General features: G+C 42.4%; 1 long non-coding RNA gene across 2 annotated transcripts; it reads right to left on the reverse strand.

The window, feature by feature from the left end:
* Window positions 1-3486: 3486 nt before the first annotated feature.
* On the reverse strand, window positions 3487-10401 carry LOC139535398 (uncharacterized). 2 transcript variants are annotated; one of them, XR_011667120.1, is made up of 4 exons: window positions 9119-10401; window positions 6350-6462; window positions 5593-6225; window positions 3487-5458 (listed from the first exon to the last, which is right to left on the reverse strand). It is a non-coding gene; the product is annotated as an uncharacterized lncRNA (long non-coding RNA). The 2 variants fall into 2 exon arrangements; XR_011667121.1 differs by having other exon boundaries at window positions 3488-5458; window positions 6398-6462.
* Between the last annotated feature and the right edge of the window lie 1766 nt (window positions 10402-12167).

Below are 12167 nucleotides of genomic sequence, written 5' to 3' on the forward strand. Positions count from 1 at the left end.
TGTTGCTGTGACCGTATTACTGCCACACCTGCAGTCATGAGTCATTCCACGTGACTCCCATTTCCTCTTATGCTCTTAACAAGGGCACTGCGTTCATCCACCTCTGGCCTGCTCGCCTCCCTACCTCTGAGGAAGTACAGTTCCCGCTCAGCCCAGTCAAAACTGTTCGCTGCTCTGGCACCCCAATGGTGGAACAAACTCCCTCACGACGCCAGGTCAGCGGAGTCAATCACCACCTTCCGGAGACACCTGAAACCCCACCTCTTTAAGGAATACCTAGGATAGGATAAAGTAATCCTTCTAACCCCCCCCCCCCCTTAAAAGAGTTAGATGCACTATTGTAAAGTGGTTGTTCCACTGGATATCATAAGGTGAATGCACCAATTTGTAAGTCGCTCTGGATAAGAGCGTCTGCTAGATGACTTAAATGTAAATGTAAATGTTATGCATTCTCCCTAGTCAAAAATTCCTATAGAATTCCAATTTAAAAAATTATATTATAATCCAAAATAAAATCCTATCAGATTTTGGGAACCTATCCTCTTGGGTTTTATACTATAAGATAGAATCCTATTGGACCTATCCTACACGATTTTATCCTATAAGATTGGTTCCAAAATCTGATAGGGTTTTTCTATTGGATTCTTGTATTGGGATATAATCCCATAGGAGTCCAATAGGACTGGTTCCAAAATCAGATTTTTCGGTAACACTTTACTTGACACCCAGCGTCATAACATGTTATGACATGGTCATAAACATGTCATAATATGTAAGAACAGCTGACATAACCTGTCATAATATGGTCATAACACTGTCATGACTCATATTTACACCTGTTGTGACATATTTTGCATTTTATTGCTGCTTATGACCCCTACATAAGTGTCAAAACCCACATTTATTCAAATGTGTTGTTTCCCTGCCAAGAACTTTCCTTTCGTTTTAAAGTTTGTTTCTTAAGTCCTTTGTTGTTGTAACGAAGCCTTTACAGGCATGTTCTTTTCATCATATTTTAAATAACTTGTAGAAAATACACTTTATGACACTGTCAAGAAGCATTATAAACATCATAATCATACAAGCCAGATAAGCCTATCACGTACATGCCCTTATGTCAGTCATCAGTCACAAAGAGGGAGTCTTGTGCTGTTCCTGAAATCTGCTCCTGCATTCATCCCAGTCATCAGAAACAGAGCATTGAGGTAGGTGCATGTCTGAAATCCACGTGTGCACAATTACAATGACAATTTAATATGTTTTAAATAACCTAAACATACTGTTGACAAGTAGGCTATGGTGTAATGGAATGTTTTGTCTTGTGTGGTAGGTTTTGACACTCTTATGTAGGGGTCATAACCAGACTTAAAATAATGCAATCTATAGCGCATTCGGGAAAAGTATTTAGACCCCTTGACTTTTTCCACATTTTGTTACGTTACAGCCTCTTTCTAAAAATTGATTTAAAAATATATCCTCATCAATCTACACACAATATCCCATAATGACAAAGCAAAAACAGATTCAGAAATTTTTGCAAATGTATTAAAAATAAAAAACTGAAATATCACATTTACATAAGTATTCAGACCCTTTACTCAGTACTTTGTTGAAGCACCTTTGGCAACCTTGAGTCTTCCACAAGTTACCAACGGCTAAAGCTATGACGGTGATATGCCTATTTACTCTGTTCGATCTCTCAGCGCAATCCACTGTCTCATCAGCCCAGCCAGGCAATTTATAAACTTGATCTCCACTATAAAAACCACCTAGACATTATCTCCCATTTCTTTTAGACTAGAATTTGATTTTCAACAGAAAAGAGTTGTATAAACCTTGCTGTCTGTCTCTCTGACATTTGCAACATTTTTTCAATATTGAAATTCGGTCGCCAGCTGTCCCATAGTAATGAACTTGGGAGTCGAGACGAGACAGACAAGCAGGCAGCTTTTCTCAGCCAGTCTAAATCATGAATCAGCTGGCATAATGTTTATGGATATACTGTATACAAAGAAATGTGAATAGAAAACAGGTAAAACGAAATTCAGCTAGTTTGCTGTCTTTCCAGCTTCAGTTTGAAGTGATTGTGTTAGTTCTGTTGTTGGCTAGCTCCTCTGAACAACAGTGTCCTGACGAGAAAGCACATTTTCTATGCCAGGCAAAACTGCGTATCATTAGCTCATTGTTATGGATGGATGTAAATAAATGTAGCTAAAAACAGCTTAAACACAAATGCACCTATTTTGCTGTTATTCTGTCTGCAATGTTTGACGTGACTGTAAGTTAGCCGTAGTTTGCTAGCTAGCAAGCGATAAGAACGTTGCCAGTCAGTATGGCAATGGAACATTTAGAATGAACGACTGGGTCGCGTCTCTGGCAACCGAACCAATAGAACGAAAGACCAGCCTACTTGGGTAGCAACCCTATATTTATGTTGGGACTATATCTTGTGGAAGGATGAAATAGTATGAATAAATTTATCAAAATAACATTTTTAATTAAAATATGTAAATCAATATTTGATATGTTGGTAACCCGTTGAATAAAAGTGATAATGCCCTCGGTGTTGAGGATATATTGGCACGGTTTGCTGGCACGAGACAAACCCCTGCCCATATATCCTCCAAAACACCGACTTCTCTGGCATTACCAATTAATTAATATTCTACTACCGCAGGGAATAAATAATACCTACAACTTTTTTGTAGGCATCCCCCTCCACGTCTGTCCGGGGCGTATTCAGTATGTTGGCCATCAGGTGCATGACAGCAGACTCAGTGGCATATGGGTGGGTGATCATGATGAAGTCTGGAATATAGGCAGAGGTTCGGAGAGGAGAGAACACTAGTTAGGGATTAGGGATTGTGGCGTACCGCAGGTTGGCCACCAGGGGGAGACTCGTCGAGGCCTGGTGACAGATGGAGTCTACATCACGCGGCGATGGATCCCTCTGCAGGATGTGCCAGGTCTCGAAGGGCTCTCCCGCCAGGACTAATTGGGGCTGATTGTGGTTGGTGAGTAATCAAGGGGCTGATTGCTCACCAGCTGGACGAGTACCACAAAGCTGACAGAAGGGCAGCACATGGGGGTGGGTACTGGGGAAGAGAGATTACTTCTGTATAGTCGTGCTCAGTATAAGAGATAAACGAGGGCGGTCGGTTTTGTTCCCCACAGGATACAGCAAGACCCGAGCCCAGTAGACGATATTCTGGAGGACCTATTATTATTATTTTAAATAAACATCCGTGAAACCGAGCTAATACAATTTTGTCTGTGTCTGATCTGTGTAAACGTCTTGACCAAATCCCCTGGTCTGCCACAAGTGGTGGAGAATGTGGGCATTCGGATAACGTGGTCAGATCAGGGTTGATGTTTATGCAGCATCAGCATGGACGAGTTGGGAGCAGTGGAGACGCATCAGAACGCCGAGGCCCTGCTGAAGGGGAGCCGGGCCGAGGACCCATCCGAGGGGACGGAAGGACACCCTCACCGCCGTATATCCTAAACCGACCATCAGCGGGGCCAAAGGGCCGCGGAGAGATGGCCCGGGAAGATCCGACCCGCCTCCACCGACCCCAGGTAGATGGAGACCAAAGGAGGTGTTTTGAGTGTGATGCCTGGGGGCACCTTGCATTGAATTTCCCGGCTCAAGAGGAGAGAATGCCAAGTGTGTACAAAGCTGTCATCAAGGCAAAGGGTGGCTACTTTGAAGAATCTCAAATATAAAACATATTTTAATTTGTACAACACTTTTTTTGGTTACTACATGATTCCATTGGTGTTATTTCATAGTTTTGTCTTCACTATTATTTTACAATGTGGAACATAGTAAAAATAAAAACCCTGGAAAGAATAGGTGTCAACTTTTGACTGGTACTGTGTATATATACACATAATAGTATATTTTTTAACTTTCTATGTCCATGAGTTTCTATTAGATAGACCATATGGATAAATAAAAAATAGCCTAATAAATAACATTATTTAACAATGACATTATTTTCAAATAACTGCAACTCTTCCAACTATTGATTTTTTCACAACTGCCACCATTTGTGCCAAAACATTTAAAACAAAGACATATTGACATAGTCAAATGTGTAAAACAAAGGATATTTCATGTTGAAATCCTATTAAACACCAACGGTATTCACCAAGTTAATGGTTTATATTTAGGATAAAGTTTTACTGCTTAGTCATTCTATTTTTGTAATAATCTTGAGGGACAGAATAATTAGACACCTGTCATGAGCTCAAGTACCCAAAAAGGACACTAGATGTCATGTGATACATTTACATTTTTTTTAAAGTTTGCAAAAGTTACCAGCAATATACCCTTTGAAACCCTAATCACATGTAAGACAATCGAAAACAAATGTCACTTAAACTTGGCACATAAAATGATAATCAGATAAGGCATTGAAGACATAATAGCCTACTACTGCTCATTCAGTCACATAACATGTCATGCTTTTGCTGTGTAACTCTTAGAGTATATGAGCGGAGCAGAGCGTGTCCAATTTGACTGAAGCGAGAGTGAGTTTCCCCAAAGGCTGGATCGTCGCCGCCTTGTACACTCCAATTTAACTCCAGTAGTGCTCAATTCACTTCACTAGCTCAGGGCATGCCCGGGCCCAGCATGCATTTGAAGTCTACTTGTGTGCTGCTATAGCCCCTTTGCTTTAGCTACTGTCATGAAGTTCGTTAGATATTATCAAGAAAGAGAAAGAAACTGATCAAAACATACAGGTGCAAAATCAAGGTAACTTACAAAAATGAGGACCAAGAGCAAGAGGGAGTGCTTTGCCTCCAACCCCCTTCGATTTGTAGAACGGATGTGGGTGGGGCCAGTTCTACATAAGGGTGCAAATTTCTAAAAATCACAAAAGCTCTGACGAAGGCCGTGAGGCCGATACGTAAGCTTATTAAATATCGGTGATACTATCAAGAGCAGTGTGCGGTTTCCTTTTTCCTTCATCTGGTTTCAATATTTCAAAAGCAAATGGTAGGTCCAGGTAGTCACAAAAATAGATGGGTGTTGGTGATTTGAATGAATGGAGTACATTTTGAGCAGCGTTTTTTTTCTTCTGTGTTTGAGGAACGTTTTTTGCGGTGTGGTTGTAAAGAATGTGGAGCGCTGGCTCAGTGAGCGATAAGCGTTATTTCAGACCGCTCCACTCTGCTCATATACTCTGTACTCTTACCAATAAAGATTTTGCTCAGGGAGTGTGTGAGAACTCTTCTTGGTCCATTTTCTTCCTTTCATGTTGAAGTTGCTCATCAGTTCATTGGTTATCAGCCTAGTACGAGAACACTGTTACCCATCAAATAGCAGTCACAGAAAGAGAGATTTACACAGGAGTACAACAGTATTTTAGCCAGTGTGTGTCCACTTCTCCATCACTCCGGTGACATTGTCCCTCAACGTGTTCCCACCGATCCTACTCAGAAACTGTTTCTGAAAAACATACAAAAAAACCGACCAAAAAATGTATTATTCAATATGTATTGGAGTTACACCTACAACTTTAAGTCGAGGTAAATTCATTGATGCCAGTTTGTCATTCAATGCTCCTCTGCAGATCCACATACCATCTGGCCAGCTACCTCCGGAGGCTCTAGAACTCTCTCCAGGTTGGCCATGTCTTCCAGGATTCTACACACATCAAACTGGAAGTCTGTTCCAGGTCCAGAACCCTCAGTAGAATCCCAGTGTTACAGAACTCCCCCCCATCCTACCAGCTCCTTCACTGACTGACTGATTTCCAACAGCAGATCCAGGACCAGCTCCTGAAACTCTGGAGGAGTCAGAATGTGGTACAATGGAATTGTATCTTTATGGGCCATTTTCCCCAGATCCTGATTAAACCTACACCTGGATGGAAAAGCATGCTCAATGGAAATGGCTTTTAAACATGGAATAGGCTTAATGTGGTTCCGCGACACAGGCCATAAGCATTTCTGTGTGACTGACCAGATTGAAAAAAATAAACGTTATACTCGGTCATTTGGAAGAGGAAAACTTTTGGTTGGATTCAAAAGGTTTCCCATCATATCCTGTCCACTAAAAACACACAAATCATTTTTCAGAGGGAGGACATTTAATTCCACAGCACTTATCTATCTGCTTTGGCATTGGTAGTGCCAAGGTTACATTCTTCAGCTGCAGCACATACTTTAGGTATGTTCCCTCTCTGGACTGTGAGGAAGGAAAAACCGCATCCCCTAAAAAAAGCAAGAGTGGAATTAGCAAGGACGTAAATCACATACAGAAGGATGATGCATTCTCTTCAACTATATACAATAAAACGTGTAATGTATTAATATGTATTATTAAACATATCAATACCCTCATATGGGACATTCACACAGTCCCATTAGACTGTGCCTGTCTTACATGAGGTAGAAGAGTGTGGTCCACCCTCTATGAGGTAGCTCTCCTCGTTGAATGAGTCGTCAAGGCTTGAATAACACAAAAGAGGCTGATCAGAACATATACACTATACAGTTGAAGTCGGAAGTTTACATACACTTAGGTTGGAGTCATTAAAAATCGATTTTCAACCACTCCACAAATTTCTTCTTTAACTATAGTTTTGGCAAGTCGGTTAGGACATCTACTTTGTGCATGACACAAGTCATTTTTCCAACAATTGTTTACAGACAGATTATTTCACTTATTATTCACTGTATCACAATTCCAGTGGGTCAGAAGTTTACATACACTAAATTCACTGTGCCTTTAAACAGCTCGGAAAATTCCAGAAAATTCTGTCATGGCTCTAGAAGCTTCTGATAGGCTAATTGACATCATTTGAGTCAATTGGAGGTGTACCTGTGGATGATTTCAAGGCCTACCTTCAAACTGAAGGCTCCTTTGGTGCCCCTCCCCCCACATCATGGGAAAATCAAAAGAAATCACCCAAGACCTCAGAAAAAAAATTGTAGACCTCCACAAGTCTGGTTCATCCTTGGGAGCAATTTCCAAACGCCTGAAGGTACCACGTTCATCTATACAAACAATAGTACGCAAGTATAAACACCATGGGACCATGCAGCCGTCATATCGCTCAGAAAGGAGACGCGTTCTGTCTCCTAGAGATGAACGTACTTTGGTGCGAAAAGTGCAAATCAATCCCAGAACAACAGCAAAGGACCTTGTGAAGATGCTGGAGGAAACAGGTACAAAAGTATCTATATCCACAGTAAAACGAGTCCTACATCGACATAACCTGAAAGGCCGATCAGCAAGGAAGAAACCACTGCTCAAAAACAGCCATAAAAAAGCCAGAGTACGGTTTGCAACTGCACATGGGGACAAAGATCGTACTTTTTGGAGAAATGTCAACTGGTCTGATGAAACAAAAATAGAACTGTTTGGCCATAATGACCATCGTTATGTTGGGAGGAAAAAGGGGAGGCTTGCAAGCCGAAGAACACCATCCCAACCGTGAAGCACGGGGGGTGGCAGCATCATGTTGTGGGGGTTCTTTGCTGCAGGAGGGACTGGTGCACTTCACAAAATAGATGGCATCATGAGGGAGGAAAATTATGGGGATATATTGAAGCAACATCTCAAGACATCAGTCAGGAAGTTAAAGCTTGGTCGCAAATGGGTCTTCCAAATGGACAATGACCCCAAGCATACTGCCAAAGTTGTGGCAAAATGGCTTAAGGACAACAAAGTCAAGGTATTGGAGTGGCCATCACAAAGCTCTGACCTCAATCCTATAGAAAATGTGTCAGCAGCACTGAAAAAGTGTGTGCGAGCAAGGAGGCCTACAAACCTGACTCAGTTACACCAGCTCTGTCAGGAGGAATGGGCCAAAATTCACCCAACTTATTGTGGGAAGCTTGTGGAAGGCTACACGAAACATTTGACCCAAGTTAAACAATTTAAAGGCAATGCTACCAAATACTAATTGAGTGTATGTAAACTTCTGACCCACTGGGAATGTGATGAAAGAAATAAAAGCTGAAATAATTCATTCTCTCTACTGTTACTCTGACATTTCACATTCTTAAAATAAAGTGGTGATCTAACTGACCTAAAACAGGGATTTTTTACTAGGATTAAATGTCAGGAATTGTGAAAAACTGAATTTAAATGTATTTGGCTAAGGTGTAAGTAAACTTCTGACTTCAACTGTATATACAGAAGTATGTGGACACCCTTTCAAATTAGTGGATTCAGCTATTTCAGCCACACCGTTGCTGACAGGTGTATAAAATCAAGCACACAGCCTTGCAATCTCCACAGACAAACACTGGCAGCAGAATGGCCTTACTGAAGAGCTCAGTGACTTTCATCGTGCCACAGTCATAGGATGCCACCTTTCCAACAAGTCAGCTCGTCAAATTTCTGCCCTGCTGGAGTTGCCACGGTCAACTGTAAGTGCTGTTATTGTGAGGTTGAAACATCTAGGAGCAACAACAGCTCAGCCGTTAAGTAGTAGGCCACACGAGCTCACAGAACTGGACCGCCGAGTGCTGAAGCTCGTAAAAATCGTCTGTCCTCGGTTGCAACACTCACTACCGAGTTCCAAACTGCCTCTGGAAGCTATGTCAGCACAATAACTGTTTGTCGGGAACAAAGCGAGGTCCATACAGAAATTGTTTATCGAGATTGCCGTGGAAGAACTTGACTGGCCTGCACAGAGCCCTTACCTCAACTCCATCGAACACCTTTGGGATGAACTGGAACGCCGACTGCGAGCCAACCCTAATCGCCCAACATCAGTGCTCGACCTCACTAATGCTCGAGGCTGAATGGACGCAAGTCCCCAAAGCTATGTTCTAACATCTAGTGCAGTGGTTCCCAAACGTTTTTATAGTCCTGTACCCCTTCAAACATTCAACCTCCAGCTGTGTACCCCCTCTAGCACCAAGGTCAGTGCACTCTAATTGACTCTAGTTGTTTTTTGCCATCATTGTAAGCCTGCCACACACACACTATATGATATATGTATTAAACATAAGAATGAGTGTGAGTTTGTCACAACCCGGCTCGTGGGAAGTGACAAACAGCTCTTACAGGACCAGGGCACAAATAATAATAATATTTAACCATCTTATATATAAAACCTTATTTGTTCATCGAAAATTGTGAATAACTCACCACAGGTTAATGAGAAGTGTGTGCTTGAAAGGATGCACATAACTCTGCAATGTTGAGTTGTATTGGAGAGAGTCTCAGTCTTAAATCATTTTCCACACACAGTCTGTGCCTGTATTTAGTTTTCATGCTAGTGAGGGCTGAGAATCCACTCTCACATAGGTAGGTGGTTGCAAAGGGCATCAGTGTCTTAACAGCGTGATTTGCCAAGGCAGGATACTCTGAGCGCAGCCCAATCCAGAAATCTGGCAGTGGCTTCTGATTAAATTACATTTTCACAGAACCGCTTGTTGCAATTTCGATGAGTCTCTCTTGTTCAGATATCGGTAAGTGGACTGGAGGCAGGGCACGAAAGGGATAACGAATCCAGTTGTTTGTGTCATCCATTTTGGTTAAGTACCTTCGTAGTTGCGCACCCAACTCACTCAGGTGCTTCGCTATATCACATTTGACATTGTCCGAAAGCTTGAGTTCATTTGCACACAAAAAAAGAATACAATGATGGAAAGACCCGTGTGTTGTCCTTGTTAATGCAGACAGAAGAGCTCCAACTTCTTAATCATAGCCTCAATTTTGTCCTGCACATTGAATATAGTTGCGGAGAGTCCCTGTAATCCTAGATTCAGATCATTCAGGCTGGAAAAAACATCACCCAGATAGACCAGTCGTGTGAGAAACTCATCATCATACAAGCGGTAAAGAAAACTTTAAGCTCGCCTCTCAATTAAAAAAAAAAAGTGTCAATACTTTGCCCCTTGATAACGAGCGTTACATGGTCGCTGCCCATATCATTGCATAGTGCAGAAAATACACGAGAGTTCAGGGGCCATGCTTTAACAAAGTTAACCATTTTCACTGTAGTGTCCAAAATGTATTTCACGTTGCCAGGCATTCCCTTGGCAGCAAAAGCCTCTCGGTGGATGTGTACCCAAGTGGTGTCGGGAGCAACTGCTTGCACGAGCGTTACCACTCCACTATGTCTCCCTGTTATGGCCTTTGCGCCATCAGTACAGATTCACCTTTCTTTTTAATAAATGTGAATTACTTTTTTTATTTGGCGTACTCCCGACGGCAGGGGTACCCCAGTTTGGGAATACCTGATCTAGTAGAAAGCCTTCCTGGAAGAGTGGAGGCTGTTATAGCAGCAAAGGAGGGGACCAACTCCATATTAATGCCCGTGTTCTACATACTTCTGGTCATGTAGTGTACAGCGCCTCAAACTGACATAGACCATGTGTGTGGCAAACCAATGGGAAAGAACACTGGTAGATGTAGGGATCGAGATGAGGTTCAGGATTGTGTCGAGGCACAGATCTGGGGAAGGGTAACAAAAATGTCTGCAGCATTGAAGGTCCCCAAGAAGTGGCCTCAATCATTCTTAAATGGAAGAATTTTGTAACCACCAAGACTCTTCCTAGAGCTGGTCGACCGGCCAAACTGAGCAATCCGGGGAGAAGGGCCTTCGTCAGAGAGGTGACCAAGAACCCGATGGCCACTGACAGAGCTCCAGAGTTCCTCTGTGGAGATTGGAGAAACTTCCAGAAGGACAACCATCTCTACAACACCACCAATCAGGCCTTTATGGTAGAGCGGCCAGACGGAAGCCATTCCTCAGTAAAAGGCACATGATAGCCCGCTTTGACTCAGACCATGAAAAACAAGATTCTCTGGTCTGATGAAACCAAGATTGAACCCTTTTGCCTGAATGCCAAGCATCAATTCTGGAGGAACCTGGCACCATCCGATACGGTGAAGCATGTTGGTGGCAGCATAATGCTGTGAGGATGTTTTTCAGCAGCAGGGACTGAGAGACTAATCAGAATCGAGGGAAAGATGAATGGAGCAAAGTACAGAGAGATCCTTGTGAAAACCTGCTCCAGAGCGCTCAGGACCTCAAACTGAGGCGGAGGTTCACCTTCCAACAGGACAACATCCCAAAGCACAAAGCCAAGACAATACAGGAGTGGCATCGGAACAAGTCTCTGAATGTCCTTGAGTGGCCCAGCCAGAGCCCAGACTTGAACCCAATCGAACATCTCTGAAGAGACCTGAAAATAGCTGTCGAGTGACGCTCCCCATCCAACCTGACAGGGCTTGAGATGATCTGCAGAGAAGAATGTGAGAAACTCCCCAAATACAGGTGTGCCAAGTTTGTAGCGTCATACCCAAGAAGACTGGAGGCTGTAATCGCTGCCATAATTGCTTTAAAGTACTGCGTAAATGGTCTGAATACTTATGTAAATGTGATATTTCAGTTGTTTTTTTATACATTTGCTAAAATTTCTAACAACCTGTTTTACTTTGTCATTATGGGGTATTTTTGTAAATTGATGAGGGGAAAAAACGATTTAATCCATTTAGAACAAGGCTGTAATGTAACAAAATGTGGAAAAAGTCAAGGGGTCTGAATACTTTCCGAATGCACTGTACGTGGTGGGTTAGATGCTTCAGTACCTGAGAATAGTTTGACCTTAACAAGGTCATATGCTGTCCAATTTGCTCCTGGCTTGTGTCTTTCAGGACTTTCCTGCCATTGACTGGAGGCGAAATGACCTTCTTGCCCACCACCCAGGTACTGGGAAACACATCCTCCACCTCCTCCATGCTTTCCTTCCACACCGCACAGCACCAGAAGTCAGTGTTCTCATAGTCCTGGAACCCACATAGGTAGAAAATATATACAAGACTTTCTTGATTATTAAATTTATTATGAATGGTTTAACATTTTCTGGGGGGACCTCACAATTTAGAAGAGGGGTGAACAGTTGAGGTGGTGGATAGGCCACAAAACCAGACATAGTTTGTATAGTTGTCTGTTCCCAGAATAGATTCTATACGTTCTACATACTGAACTCGACTAAAGGCATATTTTAAGTCAACCGACCACTGTGAAGCTGATTTTGAGTGATTATGAAGCTTTCCCACTTTGGAACGTTGTTTCTTGGCATTGAATCAGCAGCTACCATCATTCACCCAACTTCGCAGATTCTAAAACCTTCTTGACATCTAGGCTTGACAACCACCACTAAATAAAAACGAAAAAAAGCTGATG

Source organism: Salvelinus alpinus, chromosome 12 (genome assembly GCF_045679555.1).
Source record: "Salvelinus alpinus chromosome 12, SLU_Salpinus.1, whole genome shotgun sequence".
Taxonomy (NCBI): Eukaryota; Metazoa; Chordata; class Actinopteri; order Salmoniformes; family Salmonidae; genus Salvelinus; species Salvelinus alpinus.